The sequence below is a fragment of the Acipenser ruthenus genome, chromosome 7, assembly GCF_902713425.1.
Source record: "Acipenser ruthenus chromosome 7, fAciRut3.2 maternal haplotype, whole genome shotgun sequence".
NCBI lineage: Eukaryota > Metazoa > Chordata > Actinopteri > Acipenseriformes > Acipenseridae > Acipenser > Acipenser ruthenus.
The window spans coordinates 34,243,856-34,262,771 of NC_081195.1; the positions used below are offsets into that span (position 1 = coordinate 34,243,856).

At 37.3% G+C, this 18,916-nt stretch overlaps 1 protein-coding gene across 7 annotated transcripts in view; it reads left to right on the forward strand.

Moving 5' to 3' along the window:
* Positions 1–11,746: 11,746 nt before the first annotated feature.
* The window catches only part of si:ch211-108d22.2 (uncharacterized), a 131,998-nt gene continuing 124,828 nt past the window's right edge, over positions 11,747–18,916 (forward strand). For all 7 annotated transcript variants that reach the window (XM_059026792.1, XM_059026794.1, XM_059026795.1 and 4 more), the window contains exon 1: positions 11,747–11,971. The gene's annotated coding sequence lies outside the window, so the exon portion shown is untranslated. The remainder of the gene's footprint in view (positions 11,972–18,916) is intronic.

The window sequence follows — 18,916 nt, forward strand, 5'->3', positions numbered from 1 at the left end:
ATAACAGTTTGGTGACATCAATATGGTGACTAGCAGTCGGAGAAAACTGTGTTGCGGCAGCAGACAAGGCTGTAACAGATTTGCTGTTGTCAGGTGCTTCAATGCAAACATACCAATGCCAGTGACACCTGCAGAAAGACTTGCCATCACACTGCACATAGCAACTGGCAATTCTCAGCAAAGTGTGGCCACAAGCTTCCGACTCCACTCTTTACTTCAGGGTTGTCTTGCTCTTCACAAATCTATCACGCAGTTTACTCCATCCAGCTTTACATTCTCTCCAGTCCTTTTCTATTTTGTTCTTTATAATACTGACCAATGCTGTTCCCATTATTTGGGCATCTCTATATTCTTTAATTAAGTGTGGGGTTATATAAAATTGGATGTTTACGAACTTCTATTAAAAACTTTTTTTTGTGCACATGCTAAATTAAATTTAATAGGAAATTCATACAAACATTTTGACATGATTTTTTTATAAATGTATTTCTTATTATGCTAAGCAGTACTCTTATATTATGACTTAATTGCTATGACATTAAACGCCAAGGTCAGACAATAAGAATAGTCATCTTTACAAACTCCATCAACTTAAATTCAAATGCCTTTGCTTTTGAATTTGACTCCTTAAATGGAGGGGCAAAGATCATAAATGAATGGGATTCGATAGGACTTATATTATTTACCATTTCTTAAATGATTTGCCATCAGAGTAGGCTAAAATGTTTAATTTGGTCTCCCCACACTCCACATTGACAGTCTCCATGGAGACGTCCATGTTGTTTTGGTGATCCTCACCAGCTTTCTAGCCTGGTGAATCTGGTGGCTCATCGGTGAGTTTAACAACAGTTGGTTGTGAGTCACCTATTGACTTTAAAAACAGTTCAGTGACCACAGAGTGTCACCGGGTGGCAAACGGTGAATAAAACAAAGCGCCCGATATTTTAATGTCTGTGTTGCGTTTGCTGCGCACGTGACCGACAGCTGAGAGCTCTCAGTCAGAACTGCAGCAAAGTAGGGGGCGTGGTCACTGGGCTGCGTGGTCTGTTTGTATGTGTGTGATTGGTTGTTTATGTTCCGTTAATGTTCTGTTTATGGCTGTCAATTAATCGCAGTGAACGCGTTCATTTTTTGTATTCATTTTTTTAACACGAGCTAATCATACCGTGTCTTGACCCTCGATTTTAATGTACTCGCGTGCATGCAACGCAATGAGTGCAGTCTTTGTTTGAACAGAAAGTTGGCCACGGAACTGCATTATGGTTAAAGCACTAAAAGTGAAGAACTTATGTATGTGAAGTTTATTTATTTTTTTACTTTCTGACAATTACTTGTAGTGTATCTGTTAGTTCCAGTATCACAGTCAGAATGCATTTTGTCTGCTGTACCACCTCCGTGCTGTAAACACGCTTTCACTTCTACTGGCAGCAACAACAGAACAACAAATGAAAACACATTTCGACAGTACTTTTTCTTTTTTTTTAATTCAGGATCTCTGCAAGCCTGTGTATCAAGCTACATCATGTCAGTACGATACAGGGTGTGCCACTTGAAAGTAGCCCCGTAAGTATTTCACTTAGATGTTGGCATTCAGTCGATGTCCACGCTGGGAGTGACATTCCTGTATAAACCGAGTTTGTAATAACGCGGATTCCTGTACATGTTTTAATACCCAGTCAGCAAACTATGTTGGCCCAACGTCGGTTTATTGTTGGCTTGGTTGGCAAGTGGTTGCCGTTGGCAAACTAACCAAGAGCCAATGTTGGCCCAACAATCTGCAGCTTGAATGCGCTCGAGCTCAGTACCGTTATAGACCCAGTATTCTAAAAAAAAGAGCGCTCGAGGGGGGGCACGCGGTCTCCTGGGGCGGCAGGCAGGAGGGATTTATAACGGAACTCCCGCTGGTGCCACCGGCAGAGAAAGAGAAGCGCCAGGTATCGCCCCCCATAGATTGTCGTTTTGTCAGGTAATTCATGTTCAAAACTCTCCTTTGTTTATGTTTAAGGGCCGTCAGAAAAGCGTCATAACAATTGTAATATTGTTAATGTATACATATTGTAAGTTAGTTTAAGACAGTTTTATGTAAGATTGGAATATGCGCTAAACTCCTAAGTGACGGTTAAAACGGTACATTCCATGGTTGAGTAAAGGATTCGAGTCTGTAGTAACCGTGTAGTATTTTATCGTAAAGCGCTATTATGTTTTAACAGTTTAAAATAAACAAGTATTTAAACGTTTCATTTTTATTTCTACGGCCCGTCTGTGTTTTCTGTGGCAGTGACATGGCTGGTGCCTGTCTTGGTGCTGAAAGAACAGCTCCACGTAACATCAAGACGATCTATACACAGGAAAGCAACAAGGGCAGTCTTTTCAGAGACCTCTTAAAAGGAACACCGCTTCAGTAACACCAAATGCCATAATATTAATGTAAAATGAATGTTTTCGTGATCTTGACATAACTAAGATTTTTGTTTTCGATGTCCTCACAAGCCGCTAAACTGAGCATTTCGTTCTATGGAGATTTATATATTTTTTGGCCAATTTCCCTAACTATGCATCCCAAGTGATCCGTGGTGTAGTCGGCGTTTACCCACTTTTAATTTGGTAATACTGTATAGCGTTTACCCACTTCTCATATAAGGGTTACAGTTTAGTCACTTCTACTTTCCTCTGATATGCAATGCTGGGTTAGACAAGATATTTTAACTGAGCGTCTGTGTGTTGCGCGCGACACTGACAGCTGAACGCTCTCATTCAAAACTGCGGCTCGAGCAGGGGGGCGTGGCCACCGGACTGCGTGTTCTGTGTGTGTGTGTGTGTGTGTGTGTGTGTGTGTGTGTGAGCGTGAGTGTTCTGTGATTGGTTGTTCTGTTAATGTCCTGTTGTTAGGCGCACTGGACCTAACAGTGTATACCTGCAAGACGGACGACACACGCCTCACACCCAAAGCCTGACACCCCAAGCCTGGCACCCTTATAACTCCGCCTCTACAGTGACGCAATTTCCAAGGCCTCACATTGATGCACTGATCCCACACATCATGAGAAGTTGTTTTATTTTTGTTTACGGAATCTACTTTTCTATGTATTGTCAATGTAATATGCCTATTTTATTTATGATTTTCAAATCATGACTACATCGACATTGCGTTCTAAATAAACAATTTAATCATCATTACATTTATAAAGGCAGTATTTAATGCGCTTACGTTTCCATATAATATATACAAAAGCAGTAATCGTTAACTAATTGCGGTATGTAATGTATGTAAAAAAAAAAAAAAATACAATCTGCAAGCATTGTTGGGAATGCTCTTGATGTCAACGTATTTTAAAAATATTGCTTGATACTCTAATTAATATACTGCCCTCCGCTTCTTTGGAAACTGTTCAATTATCCGTTTGTTTCTATTGCAACAATACTTAGAACGGAACCCTATAAAAATACAAGGTACGATGGTATCTGTGAAAGTACAATTGTATTGTATAATATATGTATCCTACACCATCAATGTACAATTCCCTGTGTTACAATAATGCAGTACAACCATAATAATAATATAGTACAGCTACACTATAGAACCGTGGTACATTTTTATAGGGGTATAGCTTCACACAATCTACATTTACTTAATCGTATTAAAGTAAGAATTATGTGTGTCATTCTCATCTTATTTACAATGTAAAATTGACATGCTTACATGTCTGTGTAGGTTAGCCTAGGTATACGCAATAAAATATAGGAAGCTGAAGTTCAGGTGGTCACACTTGCACAAAGTCAGGGATTTTGTAGGCATATAGTCAGGTGTATGATTAAACAATTATACCAAACAGGTGCTAATGATCATCAATTCAATATGTAGGTTGAAACACAATCATTAACTGAAACAGAAACAGCTGTGTAAAACTCAGCTAACAAGGGGAGGTTGCTGAAGACAGTTTACTGTCAAAAGTCATACACCATGGCAAGACTGAGCCCAGCAACAAGACACAAGGTAGTTATACTGCATCAGCAAGGTCTCTCCCAGGCAGAAATTTCAAGGCAGACAGGGGTTTCCAGATGTGCTGTCCAAGCTCTTTTGAAGAAGCACAAAGAAACGGGCAACGTTGAGGACCGTAGACGCAGTGGTCGGCCAAGGAAACTTACTGCAGCAGATGAAAGACACATCATGCTTACTTCCCTTCACAATCGGAAGATGTCCAGCAGTGCCATCAGCTCAGAATTGGCAGAAAACAGTGGGACCCTGGTACACCCATCTACTGTCCGGAGAAGTCTGGTGAGAAGTGGCCTTCATGGAAGACTTGCGGCCAAAAAGCCATACCTCCGACGTGGAAACAAGGCCAAGCGACTCAACTATGCACGAAAACACAGGAACTGGGGTGCAGAAAAATGGCAGCAGGTGCTCTGGACTGATGAGTCAAAATTTGAAATATTTGGCTGTAGCAGAAGGCAGTTTGTTCGCCGAAGGGCTGGAGAGCGGTACACGAATGAGTGTCTGCAGGCAACAGTGAAGCATGGTGGAGGTTCCTTGCATGTTTGGGGCTGCATTTCTGCAAATGGAGTTGGGGATTTGGTCAGAATTAATGGTCTCCTCAATGCTGAGAAGTACAGGCAGATACTTATCCATCATGCAATACCATCAGGGAGGCATCTGATTGGCCCCAAATTTATTCTGCAGCTTGACAACGACCCCAAACTTACAGCGAAAGTCATTAAGAACTATCTTCAGCGTAAAGAACAAGGAGTCCTGGAAGTGATGGTATGGCCCCCACAGAGCCCTGATCTCAACATCATCGAGTCTGTCTGGGATTACATGAAGAGAGAGAAGCAACTGAGGCTGCCTAAATCCACAGAAGAACTGTAGTTAGTTCTCCAAGATGTTTGGGCCAACCTACCTGCCGAGTTCCTTCAAAAACGGTGCTGTTTTGAGGGCAAAGGGTGGTCACACCAAATATTGATTTGATGTAGATTTTTCTTCTGTTCACTCACTTTGCATTTTGTTAATTGATAAATATAAACTATTAACATGTCTATTTTTGAAAGCATTCTTACTTTACAGCATTTTTTCACACCTGCCTAAAACTTTTGCACAGAGTACTGTATATATATATATATATAGTCTATAACTTTTAATTTGCAGTCTGTGTGAAGTTTGCATGTTCTCCCCGTGTTCGTGTCATCAGGCACACCGGTTTCCTCCCCACATCCAAAAACATACTGGTCAGGTTGATTGGTCACTCTAAATTGCCCTCTGTGTGCATGCTTGTGTGAGTGTGAGAGTTGGATTGGTGTCCCATCCTGGGCGTAGTCCTGCCTTGCACTGTGGCAGTGTGGGTTAAGCTCCAGCTCACCGTGACTCTGTATTGGATGAAGTGGTTATTGATGATGGATGGTTAATATTTGTAATAATGCATTTATTTACATCCACATGTTCTCCGATTAATAAACATTAGGACTGAACATGTTTAATTTTCCCACTCAAATTGTCAAAATCCCACATCAAGTATAATATATACATTTAGTGGTGCACAATTCTGCTCCTCTAGTCGCAGTCAGTCCAGCAGGTTTTTGTAGCTGTCTGTAAATCTCCAACTGCTTAAGAGCAAATAAAAGGGTAAACTTGTCCAATTAAGCAAATTAATTCAAATCAGGTAATGAAGGCCTCAGGGGGATCAAAAAATGAAAACCTTCTTGCCCCAGAGTTATTCACCCCTGACAAAGTAGATGTTAACATAGTCATTCATTCACAGTTGTCTGAAGGTTTTTTTTTTTAAAAGCACTTATTTATCTGTTTTGATTGAAGTCCTGCTTTCCTGTCAAAAGTACTATGAAAACAAACAAGGACAATTGCAAACAAAGAACTTTGTTACAAATATATAATGCAGTTTGGATATTAAAAATTAAAATGCAGTTATTTTTGACAGATATGTTTTTATGATATAGCAAGAAATAATGAATGTAAACTTGCTTTTTGTTGATATTTTAAAACCAACTTTGGGGGAGATTAAATCAACATTTAAACCCATCCACTAAAACCAAATTAGAAATATGTACTTAATAGCAGTTTGATTTATCATAAGTGGGCGCTTTCTTCTACTAATAAATACAACCACCATTAAATTCTGACTTTGCGATTAGCTGGCGGGTCAAGTTTTAATTTAATTCCCCCATTTCACTTACACTGAATAAAGGGTATCAATAATTATGGAGCCTACTGTATTTGCAAGTGAGTATTCCTGAGCATTCTCTATAAACATTTAAATAAACATATGTAAACAATAAGTATTAATGACTTTGTGCACAATATTTTACTTGAAATGCATATCGTTCACTAAATATATTAAACAACCTTCAACAATGTTACATGTAAAAAACATTAAATAACAAACCATCACACTGCACTGCACCTTTTAGATGGACATCCAAGTGCTTTTTTAAATGGTGGCGTTTATTGGGTTTATATTTGTTTGGCTGGCAAAATGGACAGTGGTACAATCTGCTGCATTGGGTACACCGTTTCACCTCAGGCAACACTCCTCCTTTCACTGCTGTTATATGTAACTGAAATACAAAGAGCAAATTACAACATGATTAATAACCTACAATTAATATACATCAGTGTATCTACATTGAGATTGGATGAAAATAATGTATCTGCTAAGAAATAAATAATAATAATGATCTGTAGCTAATGTGAAATTTAGAAAACACTGATGTATATTGGTACAGTGAGGTATACTGAAGAACTAGTGACAATGGCCTCTATACTTAAAGCATTTTTTGCACATTTTGTATTAGCATCAATTTTTTTTCAGAGCTGTAAATGTTGACATAAAATGCAAGTTATGAAGTACGATTTCCTCATACACAACATCTATACATATTAAGCATGTGTGCTGTAACTTCTTACATTTTATTCCTTTTAGAAAAAGTGTCAATAATAGCAAATTTGTGTAAAATGCTTTGAGTAGAGAGAGACCAATGTTTCTGTAATTGATGCACTGTTAGGGTGTTTTACATATATATATATATATATATATATATATATATATATATATATATATACACACACACATATATTACAATGCAAAATGTAAGTTTTAAGTTTTGTTTTCTGGGGACACAAGCCTGGTGTAACCTGAGCTGTTGCAGTCAGATCAAGGCAATACAAACTAGTTTATGCAGGGAATGCTGAGTGCTTGGCTACATGAAAAATTGGTCCTGCAGCTTTTGGATTCTCCATTTCAGGCTGCAGAGTTGTCACAACTATCTTTTCAAACACACTTCTTAAAGTCTGAGCCTTGTTTACTTCTGATCATTTATAGTAGGGAAGTCAAGAGAAAATATCGATTTTTACATATAGAAGTTTTATCCACTGTGTCCAGAGTAATTTATAGCATATATATATATATATATATATATATATATATATATATATATATATATATATATATATTTAACCACAGATGACAAATGAATACACATTTTATATATGAAAAGTGTATATATTTTTATGCAAAATTGTACAACTTAAACGACGTAACCAAATTAATAATCATTATAAAAATGAATGTTAAATCATTGGTGTAACTTCGGATGTACCACATGCTAACCTGAATCTTTATGTTACTTTTAAGTGGAAAACAATATATCAATTTGTCCATTGTTTTCGGTAAATTAGTATTTTTGATTGCCCAATGTACCTAAGTCTATGGCGATAGTTAGGATTACAAAGATAAAAGTAGCAAACAAAGATAGTTGAAAGTGTGTAGGCCTAATTGGCATTTTTACCGTTATGTAACAGAGCTTTGTTATAACTAGCTGTAGTCGGAAGTAACCAGTGTGTACACCCTGTAGCAATGTCATCGTTATTTAATAAACATTAATTATAACTTTTATAAGTATTTGAAAATAAATAAATAAAAAATTTGTGATATGTGATTTAAGTAATTTCAGCGGACACCAATGATTTAAATTTAAGTTACACCAATGATTTAACTTTCATTTTTATAATGATTATTAATTTGGTTACGTCGTTTAAGTTGTACAATTTTGCATAAAAATATATACACTTTTCATATATAAAATGTGTATTCATTTGTCATCTGTGGTTAAATATATATATATATATATATATATATATATATATATATATATATATATATATATATATATAATTTTTTTGTTTTCCCTATAAATTACTCTGGACACAGCGGACAGTGGCCTTTTATAAGAGGTGACATTATATTATAATTTTATGTGTATATCTGTGTTGACAGTAGAGAAAAGTCAAGAGAAAATATAGATTGAAATGAAAAAAAGTCTCTTGACTTCCCTACTATAAATGATCAGAAGTAAACAAGGCTCAGACTTTAAGAAGTGTGTTTGATAAGATAGTTGTGACAACTCTGCAGCCTGAAATGGAGAATCCAAATTCTGCAGGACCAGTTTTTCATGTAGCCAAGCACTCAGCATTCCCTGCATAAACTAGTTTGTATTGCCTTGATCTGACTGCAACAGCTCAGGTTACACCAGGCTTTTGTCCCCAGAAAACAAAACTTAAAACTTACATTTTGCATTGTAATATATGTGTGTGTGTATATATATATATATATATATATATATATATATATATATATATATATATATATATATATATATATATATATATATATGTAAAACACCCTAACAGTGCATCAATTACAGAAACATTGGTCTCTCTCTACTCAAAGCATTTTACACAAATTTGCTATTATTGACACTTTTTCTAAAAGGAATAAAATGTAAGAAGTTACAGCACACATGCTTAATATGTATAGATGTTGTGTATGAGGAAATCGTACTTCATAACTTGCATTTTATGTCAACATTTACAGCTCTGAAAAAAAATTGATGCTAATACAAAATGTGCAAAAAATGCTTTAAGTATAGAGGCCATTGTCACTAGTTCTTCAGTATACCTCACTGTACCAATATACATCAGTGTTTTCTAAATTTCACATTAGCTACAGATCATTATTATTATTTATTTCTTAGCAGATACATTATTTTCATCCAATCTCAATGTAGATACACTGATGTATATTAATTGTAGGTTATTAATCATGTTGTAATTTGCTCTTTGTATTTCAGTTACATATAACAGCAGTGAAAGGAGGAGTGTTGCCTGAGGTGAAACGGTGTACCCAATGCAGCAGATTGTACCACTGTCCATTTTGCCAGCCAAACAAATATAAACCCAATAAACGCCACCATTTAAAAAAGCACTTGGATGTCCATCTAAAAGGTGCAGTGCAGTGTGATGGTTTGTTATTTAATGTTTTTTACATGTAACATTGTTGAAGGTTGTTTAATATATTTAGTGAACGATATGCATTTCAAGTAAAATATTGTGCACAAAGTCATTAATACTTATTGTTTACATATGTTTATTTAAATGTTTATAGAGAATGCTCAGGAATACTCACTTGCAAATACAGTAGGCTCCATAATTATTGATACCCTTTATTCAGTGTAAGTGAAATGGGGGAATTAAATTAAAACTTGACCCACCAGCTAATCGCAAAGTCAGAATTTAATGGTGGTTGTATTTATTAGTAGAAGAAAGCGCCCACTTATGATAAATCAAACTGCTATTAAGTACATATTTCTAATTTGGTTTTAGTGGATGGGTCTAAATGTTGATTTAATCTCCCCCAAAGTTGGTTTTAAAATATCAACAAAAAGCAAGTTTACATTCATTATTTCTTGCTATATCATAAAAACATATCTGTCAAAAATAACTGCATTTTAATTTTTAATATCCAAACTGCATTATATATTTGTAACAAAGTTCTTTGTTTGCAATTGTCCTTGTTTGTTTTCATAGTACTTTTGACAGGAAAGCAGAGGACTTCAATCAAAACAGATAAATAAGTGCTGTCAGGGGTGCATAACTCTGGGGCAAGAAGGTTTTCATTTTTTGATCCCCCTGAGGCCTTCATTACCTGATTTGAATTAATTTGCTTAATTGGACAAGTTTACCCTTTTATTTGCTCTTAAGCAGTTGGAGATTTACAGACAGCTACAAAAACCTGCTGGACTGACTGCGACTAGAGGAGCAGAATTGTGCACCACTAAATGTATATATTATACTTGATGTGGGATTTTGACAATTTGAGTGGGAAAATTAAACATGTTCAGTCCTAATGTTTATTAATCGGAGAACATGTGGATGTAAATAAATGCATTATTACAAATATTAACCATCCATCATCAATAACCACTTCATCCAATACAGAGTCGCGGTGAGCTGGAGCTTAACCCGGCAGACACGGTGCAAGGCAGGACTACGCCCAGGATGGGACACCAATCCAACTCTCACACTCACACAAGCATGCACACAGAGGGCAATTTAGAGTGACCAATCAACCTGACCAGTATGTTTTTGGATGTGGGGAGGAAACCGGTGTGCCTGGTGACACGAACACGGGGAGAACATGCAAACTTCACACAGACTGCAAATTAACAGTTATAGAATATATATATATATATATATATATATATATATATATATATATATATATATATATATATATATATATATATATTAAAAACTGATTGCACAATGGTTTACGCAGGCCTGTATTTTTTATTTTACATCTACATTGAAATTCTAATTTCAGTTTGTATTTCATTTAGGATATGTAAATACATGGCACAGGGATATTTAGCTATGACATACAAACTCCATTGGCATATATGACACACAAATCCATGTTGGGCCAGGTTACATGCACTTGTAGAAGGGATGATCCTTGTGGGATACTCACAGACAAAAAGCAGGTCAACATGATATGACAAAAGGGACTTAAACAAAGGGATAATCATTCAACTTTAATAAATCAATTGGCATATGAGCTTAAAGGACAGAACAAAAACTGGGATGCAAATAATATGAGTGACTACCTGAACTTCAGCTTCCTATATTTTATTGCGTATACCTAGGCTAACCTATACAGACATGTAAGCATGTCAATTTTACATTGTAGATAAGATGAGAATGACACACATCATTCTTACTTTAATACGATTAAGTAAATGTAGATTGTGTGAAGCTATACCCCTATAAAAATGTACCACGGTTCTATAGTGTAGCTGTACTATATTATTGTTATGCTTGTACTGCATTATTGTAACACAGGGAATTGTACATTGATGGTGTAGGATACATATATTATACAATACAATTGTACTTTCACAGATACCATCGTACCTTGTATTTTTATAGGGTTCCGTTCTAACAGTATTGTTGCAATAGAAACAAACGGATAATTGAAGAGTTTCCAAAGAAGCGGAGGGCAGTATATTAATCAGAGTATCAAGCAATATTTTTAAAATACGTTGACATCAAGAGCATTCCCAACAATGCTTGCAGATTGTCTTTTTTTTTTTTTTTTACATACATTACATACCGCAAATAGTTAACGATTACTGCTTTTGTATATATTATATGGAAACGTAAGCGCATTAAATACTGCCTTTATAAATGTAATGATGTTTAAATGGTTTATTTAGAACACAATGTCGATGTATTCATGATTTGAAAAACATAAATAAAATAGGATTATTACATTGACAATACATAGAAAAGTAGATTCCGTAAACAAAAATAAAACGACTTCTCATGGGTGGGATCAGTGCATCAATGTGAGGCCTTGGAAATTGCGTCACTGTAGAGGCGGAGTTATAAGGGTGCCAGGCTTGGGGTGTCAGGCTTTGGGTGTGAGGCGTGTGTCTTCCGTCTTGCAGGTATACACTGTTGGGGAGCCGTCTGCACAGACCGTGACGTTACGCGCAGACTCCCGTCTGCAATCTAGCCGGCAAAAAAGTGTCGTGAACGCACCTTATATTTCATAAGATGCAAAGAGGAAGTCACGGATGACACAATTTAGAAACACAAGTTAGAAGACAAAGATCAGTGGAACGTTTTGTAAGTCTTATTTTCTTACTGTTTTTTTTTTCATGTATGTGGATTATAGTGTGTAGGATAATGTTGTGTGTAAACGTGCCAAGTCTCTGAGCCATTTAGCTAAACAAAAAATACTTTAAATAAATTAAATTTGCGCAGTGCACTTTTGCCTTCGATTTCAAAACTGCTTGAAAACATGCCAATATAAACCATTATGTATTTTCTATTTGTATGTTAATTATTATTATGTATTTGATATAGTTTCATATTTTGTCTAGAAAACCAATAAAAGTGGCCAGGAAACCACAAAATGCACGTTTTTTTTTTACAGTTTCAAATAATCTTGAATACGTGACAATTTATAATTGATTTGCTGTGTATTTAGTGGTATAGTAGAGATAGACCCCCCCCCCCCAGCATTTATTTTTGGTTAGTTAATTAAAAAGGTCTACTCTGTAGGGTGAAAGTTAATCCCATTATAGTACAGTGTGCGGTCATTATTACCTCCTGCCACTAGATGGCTGTGGGGGCTCTTATAGTACAGAGTAGTGAGGGAAACTGCACTTGGCAAAGCAGATGGTTTCTGAGTGATCGTCTTGTGTTAACTTTTTTTTTTTTTCTGGGAAGACACCTATTACTATTGTATTGTAATTAGAAAATTATGGATATAGAATTTTTTATGAGGATATATTTTGTATTGTAAAAGTTGTAAGAAGTTTGTTGGATAACGTGGCCTGTGCGGCAGTAGATCAGTATTTCGGTGAGTAGCTTACTATTAGAGGTCAGTAGCGAAATGAATGCGGAAACAGTACTGTGTGTGTTCTAATTAGTGTTGTTTTATGTGCCAACTAGCTGCATACGTTACATTGTTTATTTTTAATGTATAGATATTATATGACATTTAGGGATAACATGTTGAATCATCGCAGTTGTATACAATTGTTATTTTGTTTTTGTGACAGCTGTGTAGTTTACAGAAAGTATGTAGGTTTATTCACGCGCAGTCACTATTTTGTACACGGTAGACTGGTTTATACCCAAGTTGTCTGATGGATCTTTGATATGGGCAGCAGTGTGGAGTAGTGGTTAGGGCTCTGGACTCTTGACCGGAGGGTCGTTGATTCAATCCCAGGTGGGGGACACTGCTGCCGTACCCTTGAGCAAGGTACTTTTCCTATATTGCTCCAGTAAAAACCCAACTGTATACATGGGTACTTATGGGTAAACATTACAGACAAAAGACAACATTCCTCCGCCCAGGAGAGCAACCACCAAGAAAAGGTGTTAAAACCAATCTTCGCCCAGGACAACTGGAAGCTGCTAGAGACTGGAGAATGCTGGCAGATGTTGGCCAACGGCTTATTTTTCCACCTGAGATTGCCACCACTAACCTTCGACCAGATATTGTCTTGTGGTCTGGATCAGCACGCCTTGTTCACCTGGTTAGAGTTAACAGTGCCATGGGAGGATGCTGTAGATGAGGCGTATGAGAGGAAGAAACTGCAGTATGCTCAACTAGCCACTGAAGCGGAACAGCGAGGATGGAGAGTTCGGGTTTACCCAGTGGAAGTGGGTTGTCGAGGATTTGTGGCACACTCTACAACCCGGTTTCTCAGAGACTCGGATTCTCGGACTCGGACTCGGAGAGTCGGATTCAGTGGCCAAGAGTTGCGTCGCACAGTGAAGAACTTATCTGAAGCAGCAGAGAGGAGCAGCAACTGGCTGTGGTTGAGACGGAAAGAGTCTGGCTGGGGATCTCAAGCACAATAGAAAGGAAAGCTGATGTACGGGTAAGTAAGCTGGGCTGAGTTGAGTGGTGGACGGAGGGGGGTGATGCTGGGACACCAGAATCACCGTTGAGCCCTCTTGAGGTGTCGTGGGCTAGTCGACGAAACACCGAGAATGGAAGGTGCCAACTTGAAGACCCCAGAGATGTACCCTACTTAGCTCAATCCAGACGGTTGTCATGCTGATGCGCTGGGGAGGCTGCACTATGGTTGATCCCCGGAGCCAGCATCGCAGCCGTTGTGTGTGCTGATGCGCTAGGGTGGCAATAAGCTGATCCCTGGAGCCAGCATTACACTTCAGCCATCAACACCAGACAGAAGGATATCTACATCATCATATGGAAGGAAGCGCAAATGGATGGAGACACATATGGATCACATTAGTTTACTGTGAAGCTACGTCTTAGTTGGTGCTTATCTTGGCGAGAGCCAAGTTCAAATCAGCATGAAGTTTTAACATCTACTCTCATGTAATGGAAATCATTATGTAAAAATAATGTGACTTGTAACAATTGTAAGTCGCCCTGGCTAAGGGTGTCTGCTAAGAAATAATTAATAATATGGAGGATATTTTATGCCAAATTGAAATAAAGATTGAAATAAATATGTCCTGTATGGGGTGGTACTAAAAGTAAATGTCGGAATCGGTGCAATATTACTATATTCCGACATATATATATATATATAAGTCATGGCTGAACAGTCCTATTTAATATTACAAGCTTGTGTAACTAGAGCTGCAGCTGGTCAGGGAGGCATTTATATTAACATACACTAATAGCACTGTCTACTGGCAGTTACACTTTACCGTTCTGCAGTGGAAAGAAAACCGCAACACCGTCAAAATAATGTAAAGGTGCAGCACATGAATATCTGTAAACCAATTCAGAATTCAGGAAATCTGCAAGCACGTTTTTTCATGTGGGATTAAGTTTGGCATTGATTAAATGCGAATCAGAGCTATAGTGTGCTTTAAACCAATTCCAAAATGTTTTTCCAATATTATAACAGCAAGAGAACATTCAAAGAGGAGGTTAAATGTGTAAGAGACACAAATGGCAAAATCATCGATGAAGGAAAAAAATAGCAAATATATTAAATGATTACTTTTCACAGGTTTTTACAAAGGAGGACACGGACAACATGCCCCACATGTCGACCTGTTCCTATCCAATTTTAAATAACTTTAGCATAACAGAGGCAGAAGTGTTAAAGGGACTAGGAGCTCTTAAAATAAACAAATCCCCTGGGCTGGATGAGATCCTCCCAATAGTACTCAAAGAAATGAAAGAAGTTATTTACAAACCGCTAACCAAGATCATGCAACAGTCTCTCGACACAGGAGTTGTACCGACAGACTGGAAAATAGCAAACGTAATACCGATCCACAAAAAGGAAGACAAAAGCGAACCAGGTAACTACAGACCAATAAGCCTGACTTCTATTATATGTAAACTTATGGAAACTATAATAAGATCCAAAATGGAAAATTACCTATATGGTAACAATATCCTGGGAGACAGTCAGCATGGTTTTAGGAAAGGGAGATCGTGTCTATAACTAACCTACTTGACTTTTTTGAGGATGCAACATTGAAAATGGATAATTGCAAAGCATACAACATGATTTATTTAGATTAGGGATTGGTTAACATGTAGAAAACAGAAAGTACTGATTAGAGGAAAAACCTCAAAATGGAGCGAGGCAACTAGTGGTGTACCACAGGGATCAGTATTAGGTCCTCTGCTATTCCTAATCTACATTAATGATTTAGATTCTGGTATAGTAAGCAAACTCGTTAAATTTGCAGACGACACAAAAATAGGAGGAGTGGCAAACACTGTTGCAGCAGCAAAGGTCTAGACTGCATTCAGAACTGAGCAGACACATGGCAAATGAAATTTAATAGAGAAAAGTGTAAAGTATTGCATGCGGGCAGTAAAAATGTGCATTATAAATATCATATGGGAGATACTGAAATTGAAGAAGGAAACTATGAAAAAGACCTAGGAGTTTATGTTGACTCAGAAATGTCTTCCTCTAGACAATGTGGGGAAGCTATAAAAAAGGCCAACAAGATGCTCGGATATATTGTGAGGAGTGTTGAATTTAAATCAAGGGAAGTAATGTTAAAACTTTACAATGCATTAGTAAGACCTCACCTAGAATATTGTGTTCAGTTCTGGTCACCTCGTTACAAAAAGGATATTGCTGCTCTAGAAAGAGTGCAAAGAAGAGCAACTAGAATTATCCCGGGCTTAAAAGGCATGTCGTATGCAGACAGGCTAAAAGAATTTAATCTATTCAGTTTTGAACAAAGAAGACTACGTGGCTATCTGATTCAAACATTCAAAATCCTAAAAGGTATAGACAATGTCGACCCAGGGGACTTTTTCAACCTGAAAAAAGAAACAAGGACCAGGGGGGGGACTTTTTCAACCTGAAAAAAGAAACAAGGACCAGGGGTCACAAATGGAGATTAGATAAAGGGGCATTCAGAACAGAAAATAGGAGGCACTTTTTTACACAGAGAATTGTGAGAGTCTGGAACCAACTCCCCAGTAATGTTGTTGAAGCTGACACCCTGGGATCCTTCAAGAAGCTGCTTGATGAGATTCTGGGATCAATAAGCTACTAACAACCAAACGAGCAATATGAGCTAAATGGCCTCCTCTCGTTTGTAAACCTTCTTATGTTCTTATGTTCTTATGTTTATGTGTAAGTAAAGGCTAGGGTCTGGCATTTAAATATTTACATGTTTTCAAATAAAATACACTTTGTCTTTGTGAACCAGTATGTTTATACAAAATGTTTGTTCTTAACAATAATATAAACAAATGTCCACAAAAGTCATATAGTAAAATTGTATTATTTTAGCCTTGTGAAGTTATAAAAGGTAGACAGGCAGGCAGACCTATATTATGAATTCTACCAGTGTGTTGTTTGTATTTCATTCAGGCTTGCATTGGAAGCTGAAAAGCTCACCTATATTATTTGTGTTTAGGGACACCTGTGGTGTGTGTGGTGTTCAGGGGAGAGGGTTGTTGGACACAGTTATAGTCAATATGATTATTGTATTGTGTACAATAAAACAGTTTTACGGTTTTCTTTAATATTCTTTGGTGTGGCTAAAGTTTTTCTAGTGTGGCTAAAAAATGCTAAGTTACTTTAGCCACAGTGGCTAACTAAATGAAAGTCTTAAAGGGAACATAGGTACATACAGTGCCGACAGTAAGTATTCACCCCCCTTGGATGTTTTCACAGTTTGTTGTGTTACATGGGATTTTCTTCCTTTGATTTATACAACCTACTCAACACTTTGAAGAGGCAAGAGAATTTTTATTGTGAAACAACAGTTAATGAAAAATAAAAAAAACTGAAATGTCTTGGTTAGATAAGTATTCACCCCCTGAGTCAATACTTGGTAGAACCACCTTTGGCAGCAATTACAGCTGTGAGTCTTTTGGGGTAAGTCTCTACCAGGGTTGCACATCTGGATCGTGCAATATTCACCCATTCTTCTTGGCAAAATTGTTCAAGCTCTGTCAAGTTGGATGGGGATTGTTGGTGGACAGCAATCTTCAAGTCTTGCCACACATTCTCAATCGGATTAAAATCCGGGCTTTGACTGGGTCACTCTAGGACATTCACTTTCTTGTTTTTAAGCCACTCCAGTGTCGCTTTGGCTGTGTGCTTAGGGTCATTGTCCTGCTGAAAGGTGAATCTCCGTCCCAGTCTTAGGTCTTTTGCAGACTGAAGCAGGTTTTCCTCAAGGATTTGCCTGTATTCAGCTCCATCCATTTTGCCCTCTACCCTGACAAGCTTCCCAGTCCCTGCCGATTGAAAAGCATCCCCATAGCATGATGCTGCCACCACTATGCTTCACAGTAGGGATGGTGTTACCTGGGTGATGTGCTGTGTTGGGTTTACGCCAGACATAACACTTTGCATTTAGGCCAAATAGTTCAATTTTTGTTTCATTGGACCACATAATCTTTTGCCACATCTTTTCAGAGTCTCTCACATACCTTTTTGAAAATTCCAAGCTGGATTTTACATGGGCTTTTTTCAGAAATGGCTTCCTTCTTGCCACTCTTCCATACAGGCCAGATTTGTGGAGTACCTGAGCTATTGTTGACACATGGACAGTTTCTTCCATCTCAGCCATGGAACGCTGTAGGTCTTTCAGAGTTGTCATTGGCCTCTTGCTAGCTTCTCTGACCAATGCCCTTCTTACCTGCTCAGTTTGGGAGGGCGGCCTGCTCTAAGCAGATTCTGGGTGGTGCCGTATACCTTCCACTTCTTAATGATCGACTTGACTGTGCTCCAAGGGATATTCAATGCCTTTGAAATCTTTTTATACCCTTCCTCTGATCTGTGCCTTTCCACTACTTTATCCCAGAGTTGTTTTGAAAGCTCTTGGTCTTCATGGTAGTATCTTTGCTTTGAATGTACTACCCAACTGTAGGACCTTACAGAGACAGGTGTATTTAATCTGAAATCATGTAAACCACTTTTATTGCACACAGATGGACTCCATTTAACTTTATTGTGTGAATTCTGAAGGCAGTTGGTTACACATGAGCTTATTTAGGAGTGTTATAGCAAAGGTGATGAATACTTATCTGATTAAGACTTTTCAGGTTTTTATTTTGAATTGATTTGTTTTTTTCACACCCCCCCCCCCCCCCCCCCCATTTTTTCACACATTTGAAAGTTTTGAGTAGGTTGTGTAAATCAAAGGGAAAAAAATCCCATTTAAATGCATCAAGATTTCAGGTTGTAACACAACAAACTGTGAAAACGTCCAAGGGGGGGTGAATACTTACTATAGGCACTGTATAATGTTATTTTTCAACATTTGACATTATTTATCAGTCAGTCTTTATTTTATATAGCACCTTTCATAGTGGACCACCATCACAAAGCGCTTTACAAGATAGTGAGGAACAATGCATAATACATTAAATACAGGGCATAGTACATTAAATACAAACAGTAAAAAAAATGCAAATACATTAAATATAGGCATATTACAATGCAAATACATTAAGTACAGGGCTAGGATGTGAATTCTAAACATTGTGGATGCGTGTGTCATACAGAATCATACGAATAAGATGGAATGAAAAAATGAAATAGCAATTTAAACAACAGCTAATAACATATATCAGGCTTA